The sequence below is a fragment of the Oncorhynchus kisutch genome, linkage group LG14 (genome assembly GCF_002021735.2).
Source record: "Oncorhynchus kisutch isolate 150728-3 linkage group LG14, Okis_V2, whole genome shotgun sequence".
Classification (NCBI taxonomy): Eukaryota; Metazoa; Chordata; class Actinopteri; order Salmoniformes; family Salmonidae; genus Oncorhynchus; species Oncorhynchus kisutch.
The window spans coordinates 31,602,820-31,619,267 of NC_034187.2; the positions used below are offsets into that span (position 1 = coordinate 31,602,820).

The window sequence follows — 16,448 nt, forward strand, 5'->3', positions numbered from 1 at the left end:
CCTGATTACATTTTCTTCTTCCTTTTCTACCCTTTGGTGACCTCTGTGAACTATACTATAGTACACATGAAAAAAGTAGAGGCAGTAGTTTTGTGTAAGGTAATAATAGGGAGAAAGAAGGATGTACGTGTCTTTCCTTATGCAAATATTTTAACAGTCTCAGATGGTAGGCTACCGTTAAAGATAACTGAGTGATGAAAATATGACATGCCTGAGTCCATGTTTGGGCATACATTCTGCCCTTGCTGGTGAGAACACTGTCACTGTTAGGAATAAAAGCTGTGCCTCACCTCAGAGACAGACAGGTATCTGACATCTAAGCAACTGAACTGGGATTCAAACTGAAGTAGAAGCTGCAGCTGGTGAGTTTAACTATTTTAAAAAAACTGAAAACAACGCAGTCAACCTCTTCAGAGAGCTGTAACCTGACAGTAGTTTTCATTTCTTTTACATGCATTGCAAATTACAGATACAGTAAACTACAGTACAGTAATCCAATTATTTAGCAATTATAGCTATGCCACTTGAATTTAAAAAAAAGTCTATATATATTTGAACCTTTATTTAACTAGGTAAATCAGTTAAAAGCAAATTCTTATTTACACTGACAGCCTACCCCGGCCAAACCCGGACGACACTGGGCTCCCAATCATGGCCGGATGTGATACAGCCTGGAATTGAACCAGGGACTGTAGTGACAACTCTTGCACTGAGATGCAGTGCCTTAGACCTCTGCACCACTCGGGAGCCCATATAGCTAGTACTTTCCTGTCAGAATTTTTTCTCAAATTCAGTGCCCACTTGCCCACTGGGCACAAACTGGTTGAATGAACAGTGTTTTAATGTAATTTGTCAACCCTGCTTGAACCATGCTAATGTCTATATTTGTAATGGTGTCATTCAGCAGAGATGTATACTATCATGTCCATCAAAGATGCCAAGATCTACGTTCTCTTACTGGTGTTCATCAGCGTCTTTGTTGAGAAAGGGCAGTCAGTCTTATCAACAGAAAGTGTGAAAAATATTATTGAAGACACAATATACAAAAGGTGGGTAACATATAAAGTGATGTATATTATTTAATGTTTGCATGTTGATTCGTGTAGTGCCAACACAGTACTTTACTGTGAAGTACATATAGTCTTTGCTTACTGTTGTGGTGGTGTTAATAACCATATTGCCTATTCAGGTTCAAGCCTGAAGAGTTGAAAAGAATGATAGCAATGAAAGCAGAAGGCACAAGCGGAAGACAGCCCAAGTAAGATAATTTTCGTTTGTTTCTACTTTTAGCAACCATGAGCTTCTATCTCATAATCTGACAATGTTTTTTACAATTACTTTTCTTGTGGCTGAGCAATCTGTATCCTCATATTGTGCAATCCCCTCCAACCCCTCTCTTACGCTACTGCTACTCTCTGTTCATCATATATGCATAGTCACTTTAACAATATCTACATGTACATACTACCTCAATCAGCCTGACTAACCGGTGCCTGTATATAGCCTCGCTACTATTATAGCCTCACTACTGTATATAGCCTCACTACTGTATATAGCCTCGCTACTGTTATTTTTCACTGTCTTTTTACTGTTGTTTTTATTTATTAACTTACCTATTGTTCACATAATACCTTTTATGCACTGTTGGTTAGAGCCTGTGAGTAAGCATTTCACTGTAAGGTCTACACCTGTTGTATTCGGTGCACGATACAAATAAACTTTGATTTGATTTGACTCCATGGTTTAACCAACCCAGTATTAGGAATACGACAACCCTATCCAGTATTTGGAATACGACAATTCTGCATGGATCTACATTTATCACTGTTCTATCTTTGAGTCTTCTTATAAACAATGTACAGTGTAGCTTCAAAATATATTTTAAACGATCTTGGCTGCTCTCATGGACTGTATTATGTCTTAAAGGCTCATTTCAAATGTTTTACTCTATGTTTGGGTTTCTAATACAGGGGCGAACAGTTCACAATGGCACTCACGCTTACAACAAAGGAATGTGACAGTGGGGAGCTAGAGAAAAGACACAATCTGGAACAGGTTATGGGCGACATGGTAAATGGTGCTGTGGGCAACAATGATTGGGTCACTGCAGCTATTCCTAAGTTCAACACCGGTTATGACAGCCATTCAGAATATCGCGTACTGGAGAAACTGCAATCCAATTTAAAAAAAGATTCTAATATAGAGTGTTTGATACTCTACACACACAACAGTCCTTGTACTGATAAATGCCTGAAAGACAACCATTTTTTCAACATTATCAAACAACTGAAAGATGTTTTCTCAAAAGTAAAATCAACATATAGTGCATTAGTCTTCGACCATATTTATATTGTAGACATTAAAAAAAGTAGAGAGGACGTTTTTAATTCCCTGAAAAACATTCCTATACCAACTTATTGCTGCTACAAAGATATTGCTACAAATACTGGATATTACTGTGCATTGCTTGACACAAGCAAAGATGACACATTTCAAATATGTTTAGATGAGATATCAAAGTAATGACACCAATGATAAACCCCTGAGAAAAATGAATAAAGAGCACAATAGATTTTTTCTGTTGTTACAAAAACCACAACATCTATACAAATGTTTGGCTGTCATCACTCATCACTGAATTGGGATGCTAATGTTAGCAGTACATGAATGTTGGTTGTAATTATTTAGGCTGTTCTGTATTCCCCCATTCTCTCGTTTCAATGTGCTTTCTGTCTTCTGAATATTGATAAACATTCTGAAACTGTATAATGTAGTGTTTCATTTCAAACTATTTCTGCCTGATGCCAGCAGAAAGTTGTTAGTCTGTTGTTTATTATACTGTGTAAATCTGTTTCCACTCGCTTATGATATCATTAGTGTGATCTACAACTTTATGACGTATGAGTTATTTGCTGTTATTAAACCATTCTCTCTTGGATATTACAAGGATGTTGTTTGTGATAAGTGCTTTCCCTTCGTTATGTTCAGTCTCAAGTGTGAATAGAAGCCCATTAACTTGGAGACATCTTTACAGCAGTGGTCTGTGAAAGCATTTTACTCGGCAGGAGCTGCTCGCCGTGCATCATTCCAGCTGGTAGTTCATATTCAATCCATAAAAAGTTGAGTTGTCGAGGGGCTGAATGGTCAAGTTCCCAGTTTTCACACTCTGTTATAATTGATGCATCTGGAGTATGCTATTTAGTCACTGAGAGACAGCTGGGCCAGACAGGACCGGCTCCAGGCATAAGCCATTTTTTTTTGTAGGTACTCAGTCGGTGACTCAACTTACTGTTCTCTCTTAGGGCCCCCAAAAGGCTAGAACTGGCCCTGGGGCCAGAGAATAATTTGTATTGGTTATTCACCTTCAGGAAAATGTCAAAACATCAACAAACCCAAAGCAGACATATGGAAAAGAACACCAATTATTTATTTTTTACACCTACGTTTACTTCTTTATGTTTATTTTAATATGGGAAATAACTGGAAAAAATGAAAATATTGAATATGTGCAGAATAAAAGCGTAATATGGTTAATAATAGGGTTAAAATTATATGTAAAAGAAAATGTAATGAAACACAAACTGCCTCCTCAAAACAAATTGTCACTGTTACCTTAGATTGAGTTTCATATCGACTGGCTTTATTCAACCTTTCAGGTTTATAAATGGGCATACATTAAAAACCATAAACTACACCTCTCCACTGCTGTCAGTTTTATTCAACAGTATACAGTGCTTTCGGAAAGTATTCAGACCACTTGACTTTTTCTACATTTTGTTACCTTAGAGCCTTATTCTAAAACTGATTAAATCGTTTTTCCCCCTCATCAATCGACACAATGCCCAATAATACTAATGCAAAAACAGGTTTTTAGAGATTTTTTACTAATTTATCATTTAGAAACCCCCGGAAATATCACATTTACATAAGTATCAGACCCTTTACTCAGTACTTTGTTGAAGCACCTTTGGTAGCGATTACAGCATGGAGTCTTCTTTGTATCTGTATTTCAGGAGATTCTCCCATTCTTCTCTGCCGATCCTCTCAAGCTCTGTCAGGTTGAATGGGGAGCGTTGCTATTTTCAGGTCTCTCCAGAGATGTTAGATTGGGTTCAAGTCCGGGCCACTCAAGCACATTCAGTTGCCTTGTCCCGAAGCCACTCCTGCGTTGTCTTGGCTGTGTGCTTAGGATCGTTGTCCTGTTGGAAGATGAACCTTCGCCCCAGTCTGAGGTCCTGAGCACTCTGGAGCAGGTTTTCATCAAGGATATCTCTGTACTTTGCTCTGTTCACTGGGGCCAGTTGTTCTGTTAGAGGGGCCAGTTAAGTTAGACATTATTGTTGTCATATCGGTTTCTTCACTGCATTGTAGGCATTAGCAGGCAAAAGACCATGTTCATAATCATTCAACAATTTATTTGCATTTCCATTATTATTTTCATTTGCATTACATATTCAGTATCGGGTCACATCAACTGTATTCTCTGTCTTTTGTGGTTTTTTTTGCAAAAAGATCAGCAAATTCATCTAGACTCAAGGCCTTTGCCTTCCTTGACTCAATACTTAATACACCTAAATTGCTTAATCTGTCATCTGACATTGTGGATCTGAGATACGTTTTCACCAGCTTTAGTGCAGAAAAACTCTGTTCACAAGAAGCAGTACTAACAGGGATTGAAACAGCTATCTTGCACAGTTTAAAGAGCTCAAAGAAAACTTCTTTATAAGGCTCAATGAATAATGCCAGCTCAACTCTCTGCAGGTCTCTGCATGCCAGTCTGTATTTTCCTTTCTAAAATTCTACTGAACTGATGTAATTCATGCCCCAAGTCCTCAATATTTGATTCAAACATTCTAGCAAATGGAAACAGGGACTTCTCTTTGAGAAACACATCACTTGTAGGGTTTAGAGTTTGGATGCCATTCATTATGTCACAGTTTTTGGTAGGGAACCTTCTGTTAAGCTCATTGAGCATATGATCTAAAACAGGATAGAAAAGGGTTGTACGAAAACTGCCTTTTTCTTGTTCTGAATCTGACATCTGACCCACTGTACTGAGTACACAGTCTCCATTAATTTGAGAGCTTAGCTTTTTTGGTCATTTTGAAGGGGGGTGTACTGCAGTATCACATTGCTCAGCTGTGTTCAACACTTCATTCCATAGGTCATCAAAAAATTACTCATCCCTGTAGTCATTCAAAGTTTGAACTAAGGCTTCAACTAAATCAACAGCCTTGGATAGGTCAAGTGGTGCACCTGGGTACATCTCTATTTGTATGCTGAGCCATTTTTGATGCACATATGACCCAGATGTGAAGACGCAAAGTCTTTCTAGTAAGGAGAAGAACTGTCCGACCTCAGGGACAGCTTTGACTGTATCCACTAAAACTAAGTTTAGACAGTGTGCACTGCAGTGGATGCTTGTTCTTCAATGTGTGCCTGGACGCCTGAATGCTTGCCACTCATAACGGAAGCACCGTCATATGCTTGGCCTACTAGGTTGTTTTTGTATTCAAGACCATGACTTTATAATATGTGTATGATTTTGTCAGTAAGCCCTGCTGCATCTAGTCAATCAGCCGATTCAAAGTGGAGAAAGCTCTCATGGACAGCTCCTCTGAAATAATACCTGAGTACTAGAGATATCTGCTCCTGCGTTTTCTTCTTTTGAGCTTCTAGTCATGAAATCTATGCAGCCTACTCAATCACTTTTTATAGCTACTGTTTACAGGCCTCCTGGGCTGTAAACAGCGTTCCTCACTGAGTTCCCTGAATTCCTATTGTAGTCATGGCAGATAATATTCACATTTTTGGTGACTTCAATATTCACATGGAAAAGTCCACAGACCCACTCCAAAAGGCTTTTGGAGCCATAATCGACTCAGGGTTTTGTCCAACATGTCTCCGGACCTATTCACTGCAACAGTCATACACTGGACCTAGTTTTGTCCTGTGGAATAAATATTGTGGATCTTAATGTTTTTCCTCATAATCCTGGACTATCGGACCACCATTTTATTACGTTTGCAATCGCAACAAATAATCTGCTCAGACCCCAACAAAGGACCATCAAAAGCTGTGCTATAAATTCTTGTACAACCCAAAGATTTCTAGATGCCCTTCCAGACTCTCTCCACCTACCCAAGGAGATCAGAGTACAAAAATCAGTTAACCACCTAACTGAGGAACTACATTTAACCTTAATACCCTAGATGCGTAATACCCTAGATCAGTGGTTCTTAACCTTGTTGGAGGTACTGAACCCCACCAGTTTCATATGCGCATTCACCGAACCCTTCTTAATTGGAAAAATACAATTATTTTTTCAAATTCAAAACATAGGTATATATTTGACTGGTGCACAAAATGAACCGTGCATCAACATCACTGTGTTCAAAGAACAAAATCATCAAAACATGATTTTCACACAAAAACACATAATAATTAATATTTACTGCAAATCAGTGTGACTTCTGCTGTTGCCTTTCAGAGACCAGTTCAGAAATGCGCGGCTTCACCTTGGCAAGTGCCACTCATGTCATTTTCGCAACAAAGTCTGTTCCTTTTCTTCGTTTTTTATGTCCAGCATCCACGAAAACGATTGCTCGCAAAGATATGTTGTAACAAACGGTATGAAAATCTCCAGAGCTTTCTTAGCAATAACAGGGTACGTTACCATTTGTTGACACCAAAACGTTGAAAGCGTTGTTGTTCTGACGAGTTGCTGTTGAACCTGGCTCTGCTGAATTTCAATGATTTCATCGAGGTATTCATCATTGACATCTGTTGTCTCAACACTAAACGTGAACGGCTGTCTCACCCATGCTGGATATGACTCTCTTGTAGGGAAGTATCCGTCGAGAGACTTTGCAAGCTCATCTAAGTGCGTGGCAATTGCTTGCTTTCAGTTCCGCGGCTACAGAAATGTATCCGATTCCAGATACATCTTCGATCTTACTTACACAGTCGTCCAGCAGGGGAAAGTTTGCGAAGTTATTGTTCTCTGTTCGTCGTTTCCATAACGGTAGCTTTTTTTGAAAAGCCTTCAGGTTTTCCTCGGCTTCGATGATGTTGACTCCACCGCCCTGCATCTTTTGATTGAGATGATTGAGAGCTGTGAAGATATCGGCCATGTACACTAAAATGAGAATGAACTCAGAATTTTTGAAGCAATCTGCATGACAATGTTTGTGCTCATGCAAAAACAGGGCTAATTCCACACGCACGGCAAAAACACTATTCAGCACCTGTCCCCGGGATAACCACCGAACATTAGAATGGTACAGAAGTACCTCGAATTCAGAGCCCATTTCTTTACACACAACTCACTGAAGATGCGATGCCGCAGAGCACTAGTTCGCACATAGTTCACGCATTCCACTACAATTTTTAATACTTCTGCCAGTTTTGGAGGCAAGGTTTTTGTTGCCAACGCATGCCTGTGCAGAATACAATTCGTAACAATGATGTGTGGTGCATCGGCTTTCACTAGCGCACCAAAACCAGTTTGTTCGGACTGGAGCTCCGTCCGAACAAACTGCAGAAACCATATCCCACGAAAGATTGTTGTCTTTGAAGAAGTCATCCACAAGTTTCTTCACATCGGCTGCCTTAGTTGTTGTTGTAAGAGGCTTACAAAATAAAAAATCTTCCTTTATCACGTCGTCTTTCACATAGCGCACGAATACAGCAAGCTGGCTTAGATTGGAAACGTCTGTGGTCTTGAATTTTGCCGGGCTTGAAATCAGATCTGCAACTACTTGAGCCAAGATGTCTTTGCTCATGTCCTCTATTCTGTCACTGATGGTGTCATTTGAAAGAGGAATTTGGGATAACTTAACTTCAGCCTCTTTTCACAGCATGATATTCGCCATCTTCAACACAGCTGGTTTCATGAGTGTTTCACCAATGGTGTGTGGTTTGCCCTGCTTTGCGATCAGGTAAGCAACTTCGTACGATGCTGTGAGGATCGGTTTGTTGAAGGGTACAAAGCCGAGAACAGGCAGAGTAGCCTTTTCATCGAATCTGTCTCTCTTCACCTTGAATTCAGCGAGCGTTGTGTTCTTGTATTTTCCATCTCCATGCAGCTTAAGGAAGTGTTCTCTTAGTTTTGCCGGTGCTAAACTAGAATTGCTCAACTTGGCATTGTAAATCAGTGTTAGGACACTGACTCCCATCACGTTCCGTTATACATATGAATCCATATTGTACATATTCGTCCGACCACTTTCTTTTTTTGCTCGACATAAGTATGAAGGGATTAAAATATTAAGAAAGAAATCACAAGACATACCATCACAACAGTCACAAGTCGACTACTGAGTGCACCAAATTCCCTGCAGCACAGTTAGGCCAAGCGATGTAGCGTGATCACCTGCAGCCAATGATGGCCAAGCGGTGCGTGTCATCACGAATCATATGAATCGGATGTGTGTCTTGACCTCCGCCGAACCCCTGAGACTGACTCACCGAACCCCTGGGGTTCGATCGAACCCAGGTTAAGAACCACTGCCCTAGATGCAGTTGCACCCCTAAAAACCAAAAGCAAGCTTTCAGAAAATTTGAACGGAAATGGCGTTACACCAAGCTGGAAGTCTTCCGTCTAGCTTGGAAAGACAGTACCGTGCAGTATCGAAGAGCCCTCACTGCTGCTCGATCATCCTATTTTTCCAACTTAATTGAGGAGAATCCAACATTTATTTTTGATACTGTCGCAAAGCTGACTAAAAGCAGCATTCCCCAAGAGAGGATGGCTTTCACTTCAGCAGTGATAAATTAATGAACTTCTTTGACGAAAAGATCATGATCATGATAGAAAGCACATTACGGACTCCTCTTTAAATATCCGTATTTCTCCTAAGCTCAGTTGTCCTGAGTCTGCACAACACTGCCAGGACCTAGGATCAAGGGAAACTTGATATATCTCCTGACACATTGATGAAAATAGTCTTGGCCTCTAAACCTTCAAGTTGCATACTGGACCCTATTCCAACAAAATTTCTGAAAGAGCTGCTTCCTGTGCTTGGCCTTCCTATGTTGAATATAATAAAATTTTCCCTATCCACCGGATGTGTACCAAACTCACGAAAAGTGGCAGTAATAAAGCCTCTCTTGAAAAATCCAAATCTTGACCCAGACAATATTAAAAACTATCGGCCTATATCGAATCTCCCATTCCTCTCAAAGATTTTAGAAAAAGCTGTTGTGCAATTGTAAATTTTGGTGTTCCTCAAGGTTCTGTTTTAGGACCACTATTGTTTTCACTATATATTTTACCTCTTGGTGATGTCATTCGGAAACATAATGCTAACTTTCACTGCTATGCTGATGAAGCTCCAAAATTGCCCTCCCTGGAAGCATATGTTTCAGACATCAGGAAGAGGAGGGTGGTATTTTTAAAGCTTTTAAACTCGGCCAAAACAGAGATGCTAGTTCTAGGTCCCAAGAAACAAAGAGATCTTCTGTTGGATCTGACAATTAATCTTGATGGTTGTACAGTCATCTCAAATAAAACTGTGAAGGACCTCAGCATTACTCTGGACCCTGATCTCTCTTTTGACGAACATATCAAGAATATTAAAAAAATAACAGCTTTTTTCCATCTTCGTGACATTGCAAAGATCAGAAACTTTCTGTCCAAAAATTATGCAGAAAAATTTATCCATGCTTTTGTCACTTCTAGATTAGACTACTGCAATGCTCTACTTTCCGGCTACCCGGATAAAGTGCTAAATAAACTTTAGTTAGTGCTAAACATGGCTGACTAGAACCAAAAAATTTGATCATATTACTCCAGTGCTAGCCTCTCTACACTGGCTTCCTGTTAAGGCTAGGGCTGATTTAAAGGTTTTACTGCTAACAGACAAAGCATTACATGGGCTTGCTCCTACCTATCATTCTGATTTGGTCCTGCCGTTCATACCTACACGTACGCTATGGGTCACAAGAAGCAGGCCTCCTTACTGTCCCTAGAATTTCTAAGCAAACAGCTGGAGGCAGGGATTTCTCCTATAGAGCACATTGATAGGCAGAATGGTCTGCCTATCAATGTGAGAGACGCAGACTCTGGCTCGACCTTTAAGTCTTTATCGAAGACTCATTTGGCCCAGGGGTGTGTTGGTGAACGGAAAGGTACTGGAGTAACGAACCGCCATTGCGGTCTCTGCCTGGCCGGTTCCCCTCTCTCCACTGGGATCCTCCACTGCTCTTCCATGCCGTACCAAGTGTCACTTGAGTAATCTTCCTGTCCGGGTTGGTGCCCCCCTTGGGTTTGTGCCGTGGGGGAGATCTTAATGGGCTATACTCACCCTTGTCTCAGGGTACTAGGTTGGTGGTTGAAGATATACCTCTAGTGGTGTTGGGGCTGTGCTTTGGCAAAATGGGTGGGGTTATATTCTGCCTGTTTAGCCCTGCCCGGGGGTATCGTCAAACAGGGACACAGTGTCTCCCGACTTCTCTTGACTCAGCCTCCAGTATTTATGCTGCAATAGTTTATGTGTCAGGGGCGCTAGGGTCAATCTGTTACATCTGGAGTATTTCTCCAGTCTTAACCGGTGTCCTGTGTGAATTTAAGTATGCTTCCTCTCATTCTCTCTCTTTCTTTTTCTCTCTTTTGCCTTCTCCCTCTTTCTCTCGGAAGACCTGAACCCTAGGACCATACCTCAAGACTACCTGGCCTGTTGACTTCTTGCCGTCCCCAGTCCACCTGGTCATGCTGCTGCTCCAGTTTCAACAGTTCTGCCTGCGGCTATGGAACCCTGACCTGTTCATTGGACGTGCTAACTTGTCCCGTACCTGTTGTTTTGGACTCTCTCGCTATCACACCTGCTGTCTCTAACTCTGAATGATCGGCTATGAAAAGCCAGCTAACATTTACTCCTGAGGTGCTGACCTGTTGCACCCTCTAAAACCCTGCTGGTCATCTATGAACATTTGAACATCTTGGCCATGTTCTGTTATTGGCCACCCCTCAGAGCCTGGTTCCTCTCTAGGTTTCTTCCTCGGTTCCGGCCTTTCTAGGGAGTTTTTCTTAGCCATCGTGCTTCTACATCTGCATTGCTTGCTGTTTGGGGTTTTAGGATGGGTTTCTATACAGTACTTTGTGACATCGGGTGATGTAAAAAGAGCTTTATAAATACATTTGAATGATTGATTGAATGAATGAAAATTGGCTAGGTAGCCATTTGATTAGCTGTTCAGGAGTCTTATGGCTTGGGGGTAGAAGCTGTTTAGAAGCCTCTTGGACCTAGACTTGGTGCTCTGGCACCGCTTGCCCTGCGGTAGCAGAAAGAACAGTCTATGACTAGGGTGGCTGGAGTCTTTAACAATTTTTAGGGCCTTCCTCTGACACCACCTGGTATACAGGTCCTAGATGCAGGAAGCTTGGCCCTGGTGATGTACTGGGCCGTACGCACTACCCTCTGTAGTGCCTTGCGATCAGAGGCCGTGCAATTGCCATACCGGGCAATGATGCAACCCGTCAGGATGCTCTCGATGGTGCAGCTGTAAAACCTTTTGAGGATCTGAGGACCCATGCCAAATCTTTTCAGTTTCCTGAGGGGGAATAGGTTTTGTCGTGCCCTCTTCACAACTGTCTTTGTGTGCTTGGACCATGTTAGTTTGTTGGTGATGTGGACGCCAAGGAACTTGAAGCTCTCAACCTGCTCCACTACAGCCCCGTCGTTGAGAATGGGGACGTGCTCAGTCCTCTGTTTCCTGTAGTTCACAATCATCTCCTTTGTCTTGCTCATGTTGAGGGAGAGGTTGTTGTCCTTGCACCACACGGTCAGGTCTGTGACCGCCTCTCTATAGGCTGTCTCCGTTCAGGCCTACCTACCACTGTTGTGTCACTGGCGCAATAACTCTTGTACTTCCGGCGCCGACAGAGATGGCCGCCTCGCTTCGCGTTCCTAGGAAACTATGCAGTTTTTGTTTTTTTTACGTGTTATTTCTTACATTAGTACCCCAGGTCATCTTAGGTTTCATTACATACAGTCGAGAAGAACTACTGAATATAAGATCAGCGTCTACTCACCATCAGTACGACCAAGAATATGTTTTTCGCGACGCGGATCCTGTGTTCTGCCTTACAAACAGTACAACGGAGCGGATCCTATGCAGCGACCCAAAAAAACTACTCCGAAAGAGAGGGAAATGAGGCGGTCTTCTGGTCAGACTCCGGAGACGGGCACACCGTGCACCACTCCCTAGCATTCTTCTTGCCAATGTCCAGTCTCTTGACAACAAGGTTGATGAAATCCGAGCAAGGGTAGCATTCCAGAGGGACATCAGAGACTAACGTTCTTTGCTTCACGGAAACGTGGCTCACCGGAGAGACGCTATCCGAAGCGGTGCAGCCAACGGGTTTCTCCACGCATCGCGCCGACAGAAACAAACATCTTTCTGGTAAGAAGAGGGGCGGGGGCGTATGCCTTATGGCCAACGTGACATGGTGTGATGAAAGAAACATACAGGAACTCAAATCCTTCTGTTCACCTGATTTAGAATTCCTCACAATCAAATGTAGACCGCATTATCTACCAAGAGAATTCTCTTCGATTATAATCACAGCCGTATATATCCCCCCCAAGCAGACACATCGATGGCTCTGAAGGAACTTTATTTAACTCTCTGCAAACTGGAAACGATTTATCCGGAGGCTGCATTCATTGTAGCTGGGGATTTTAACAAGGCTAATCTGAAAACAAGACTCCCTAAATTTTATCAGCATATCGATTGCGCAACCAGGGGTGGAAAGACCTTGGATCATTGCTACTCTAACTTCCGCAACGCATATAAGGCCCTGCCCCGCCCCCCTTTCGAAAAAGCTGACCACGACTCCATTTTGTTGATCCCTGCCTACAGACAGAAACTAAAACAAGAGGCTACCACGCTGAGGTCTGTCCAACGCTGGTCCGACCAAGCTGATTCCACACTCCAAGACTGCTTCCATTACGTGGACTGGGAGATGTTTCGTATTGCGTCAGATAACAACATTGACGAATACGCTGATTCGGTGTGCGAGTTCATTAGAACGTGCGTTGAAGATGTCGTTCCCATAGCAACGATTAAAACATTCCCTAACCAGAAACCGTGGATTGATGGCAGCATTTGTGTGAAACTGAAAGCGCGAACCACTGCTTTTAATCAGGGCAAGGTGTCTGGTAACATGACCGAATACAAACAGTGCAGCTATTCCCTCCGCAAGGCTATCAAACAAGCTAAGCGCCAGTACAGAGACAAAGTAGAATCTCAATTCAACGGCTCAGACACAAGAGGCATGTGGCAGGGTCTACAGTCAATCACGGACTACAGGAAGAAATCCAGCCCAGTCACGGACCAGGATGTCTTGCTCCCAGGCAGACTAAATAACTTTTTTGCCCGCTTTGAGGACAATACTGTGCCACTGACACGGCCTGCAACGAAAACATGCGGTCTCTCCTTCACTGCAGCCGAGGTGAGTAAGACATTTAAATGTGTTAACCCTCGCAAGGCTGCAGGCCCAGACGGCATCCCCAGCCGCGCCCTCAGAGCATGCGCAGACCAGCTGGCCGGTGTGTTTACGGACATATCAATCAATCCCTATACCAGTCTGCTGTTCCCACATGCTTCAAGAGGGCCACCATTGTTCCTGTTCCCAAGAAAGCTAAGGTAACTGAGCTAAACGACTACCGCCCCGTAGCACTCACATCCGTCATCATGAAGTGCTTTGAGAGACTAGTCAAGGACCATATCACCTCCACCCTACCTGACACCCTAGACCCACTCCAATTTGCTTACCGCCCAAATAGGTCCACAGACGATGCAATCTCAACCACACTGCACACTGCCCTAACCCATCTGGACAAGAGGAATACCTATGTGAGAATGCTGTTCATCGACTACAGCTCGGCATTCAACACCATAGTACCCTCCAAGCTCGTCATCAAGCTCGAGACCCTGGGTCTCGAACCCGCCCTGTGCAACTGGGTACTGGACTTCCTGACGGGCCGCCCCCAAGTGGTGAGGGTAGGCAACAACATCTCCTCCCCGCTGATCCTCAACACTGGGGCCCCACAAGGGTGCGTTCTGAGCCCTCTCCTGTACTCCCTGTTCACCCACGACTGCGTGGCCACGCACGCCTCCAACTCAATCATCAAGTTTGCGGACGACACAACAGTGGTAGGCTTGATTACCAACAACGACGAGACGGCCTACAGGGAGGAGGTGAGGGCCCTCGGAGTGTGGTGTCAGGAAAATAACCTCACACTCAACGTCAACAAAACTAAGGAGATGATTGTGGACTTCAGGAAACAGCAGAGGGAACACCCCCCTATCCACATCAATGGAACAGTAGTGGAAAGGGTAGCAAGTTTTAAGTTCCTCGGCATACACATCACAGACAAACTGAATTGGTCCACTCACACAGACAGCATCGTGAAGAAGGCGCAGCAGCGCCTCTTCAACCTCAGGAGGCTGAAGAAATTCGGCTTGTCACCAAAAGCACTCACAAACTTCTACAGATGCACAATCGAGAGCATCCTGGCGGGCTGTATCACCGCCTGGTATGGCAACTGCACCGCCCTCAACCGTAAGGCTCTCCAGAGGGTAGTGAGGTCTGCACAACGCATCACCGGGGGCAAACTACCTGCCCTCCAGGACACCTACACCACCCGATGCTACAGGAAGGCCATAAAGATCATCAAGGACATCAACCACCCGAGCCACTGCCTGTTCACCCTGCTGTCATCCAGAAGGCGAGGTCAGTACAGGTGCATCAAAGCTGGGACCGAGAGACTGAAAAACAGCTTCTATCTCAAGGCCATCAGACTGTTAAACAGCCACCACTAACATTGAGTGGCTGCTGCCAACACACTGTCAATGACACTGACTCAACTCCAGCCACTTTAATAATGGGAATTGATGGGAAATGATGTAAATATATCACTAGCCACTTTAAACAATGCTACCTTATATAATGTTACTTACCCTACATTATTCATCTCATATGCATATGTATATACTGTACTCTACATCATCGACTGCATCCTTATGTAATATACGTATCACTAGCCACTTTAACTATGCCACTTTGTTTACATACTCATCTCATATGTATACTGTACTCGATATCATCTACTGTATCTTGCCTATGCTGCTCTGTACCATCACTCATTCATATATCCTTATGTACATATTCTTTATCCCCTTACACTGTGTATAAGACAGTAGTTTTTTGGAATTGTTAGTTAGATTACTTGTTCGTTATTACTGCATTGTCGGAACTAGAAGCACAAGCATTTCGCTACACTCGCATTAACATCTGCTAACCATGTGTATGTGACAAATAAAATTTGATTTGATTTGATCATCATCTTAATGATGGTGTTGGAGTCGTGCCTGGTCGTGCAATCATGAGTGAACAGGGAGTACAGGAGGGGACTGAGCACGCACCCCTTGAGGATCAGCGTGGCGGATGTGTTGTTATCTACCCTTACCACCTGGGGGCAGCCCGTCAGGAAGTCCAGGATCCAGTTGCAGAGGGAGGTGTTTTGTCCCAGGGTCCTTAGCTTAGTGATGAGCTTTGAGGCACTATGGTGTTGAATGCTGAGCTGTAGTCAAGGAATAGCATTTTTACATAGGTGTTCCTTTTGTCCAGGTGGGAAAGGGCAGTGTGGAGTGCAATAGAGATTGCATCATCTGTGGACAATTTTTTCATCTTTATTATCTAGGCAAGTCAGTTAAGAACAAATTCTTATTTACAATGGCGGCCTAGGAACAGTGGGTTAACTGCCTTGTTCAGGGGCAGAACAACGGATTTTTACCTTGTCAGCTCGGGGATTCGATCTAGCAACCTTTCAGTTACTGGCCCAAAGCTCTAACCACTAGGCTACCTGCCGGATCTGTTGATGCTGTATGCAAATTGGAGTGGGTCTAGGGTTTCTGGGATAATGGTGTTGATGTGAGCCATGACCAGTCTTTCAAAGCATTTCCTTTGCTACAAACATGAGTGCTACGGGTTGGTAGTCATTTAGGCAGGTTACCTTAGTGTTCTTGGGCACAGGGACTACGGTGGTCTGCTTGAGACATGTTGGTATTACAGACTCGATCAGGGAGAGGTTGAAAATGTCAGTAAAGACACTGGCCAGTTGGTCAGCGCATGCTCGGAGTACACATCCTGGTAATCTGTCTGGCCCAGTGGCCATGTGAATGTTGATCTGTTTAAAGGTCTTTCTCAGATCGGCTGCGGAGAGCGTGATCACACAGTCGTCCGGAACAGCTGATGCTCTCATGCATGTTTCAGTTACCTCATGTTGCCTCAAAGTGAGCATAGAAGTCATTTAGCTTGTCTGGTAGGCTTGTGTCACTGGGCAGCTCTAGGCTGTGCTCCCCTTTGTAGTCTGTAATAGTTTGCAAGCCCCGCCACATCTGACGAGCGTCCGAGCCGGTGTAGTATGATTCGATCTTAG

At 43.3% G+C, this 16,448-nt stretch overlaps 1 long non-coding RNA gene across 1 annotated transcript; it reads left to right on the forward strand.

Moving 5' to 3' along the window:
* Positions 1 to 284: 284 nt before the first annotated feature.
* Positions 285 to 2,943, forward strand: LOC116353283 (uncharacterized). Its single transcript, XR_004202622.1, has 4 exons — positions 285 to 362; positions 905 to 1,049; positions 1,190 to 1,258; positions 1,971 to 2,943. It is a non-coding gene; the product is annotated as an uncharacterized LOC116353283 (long non-coding RNA).
* The last annotated feature ends 13,505 nt before the right edge of the window (positions 2,944 to 16,448 follow it).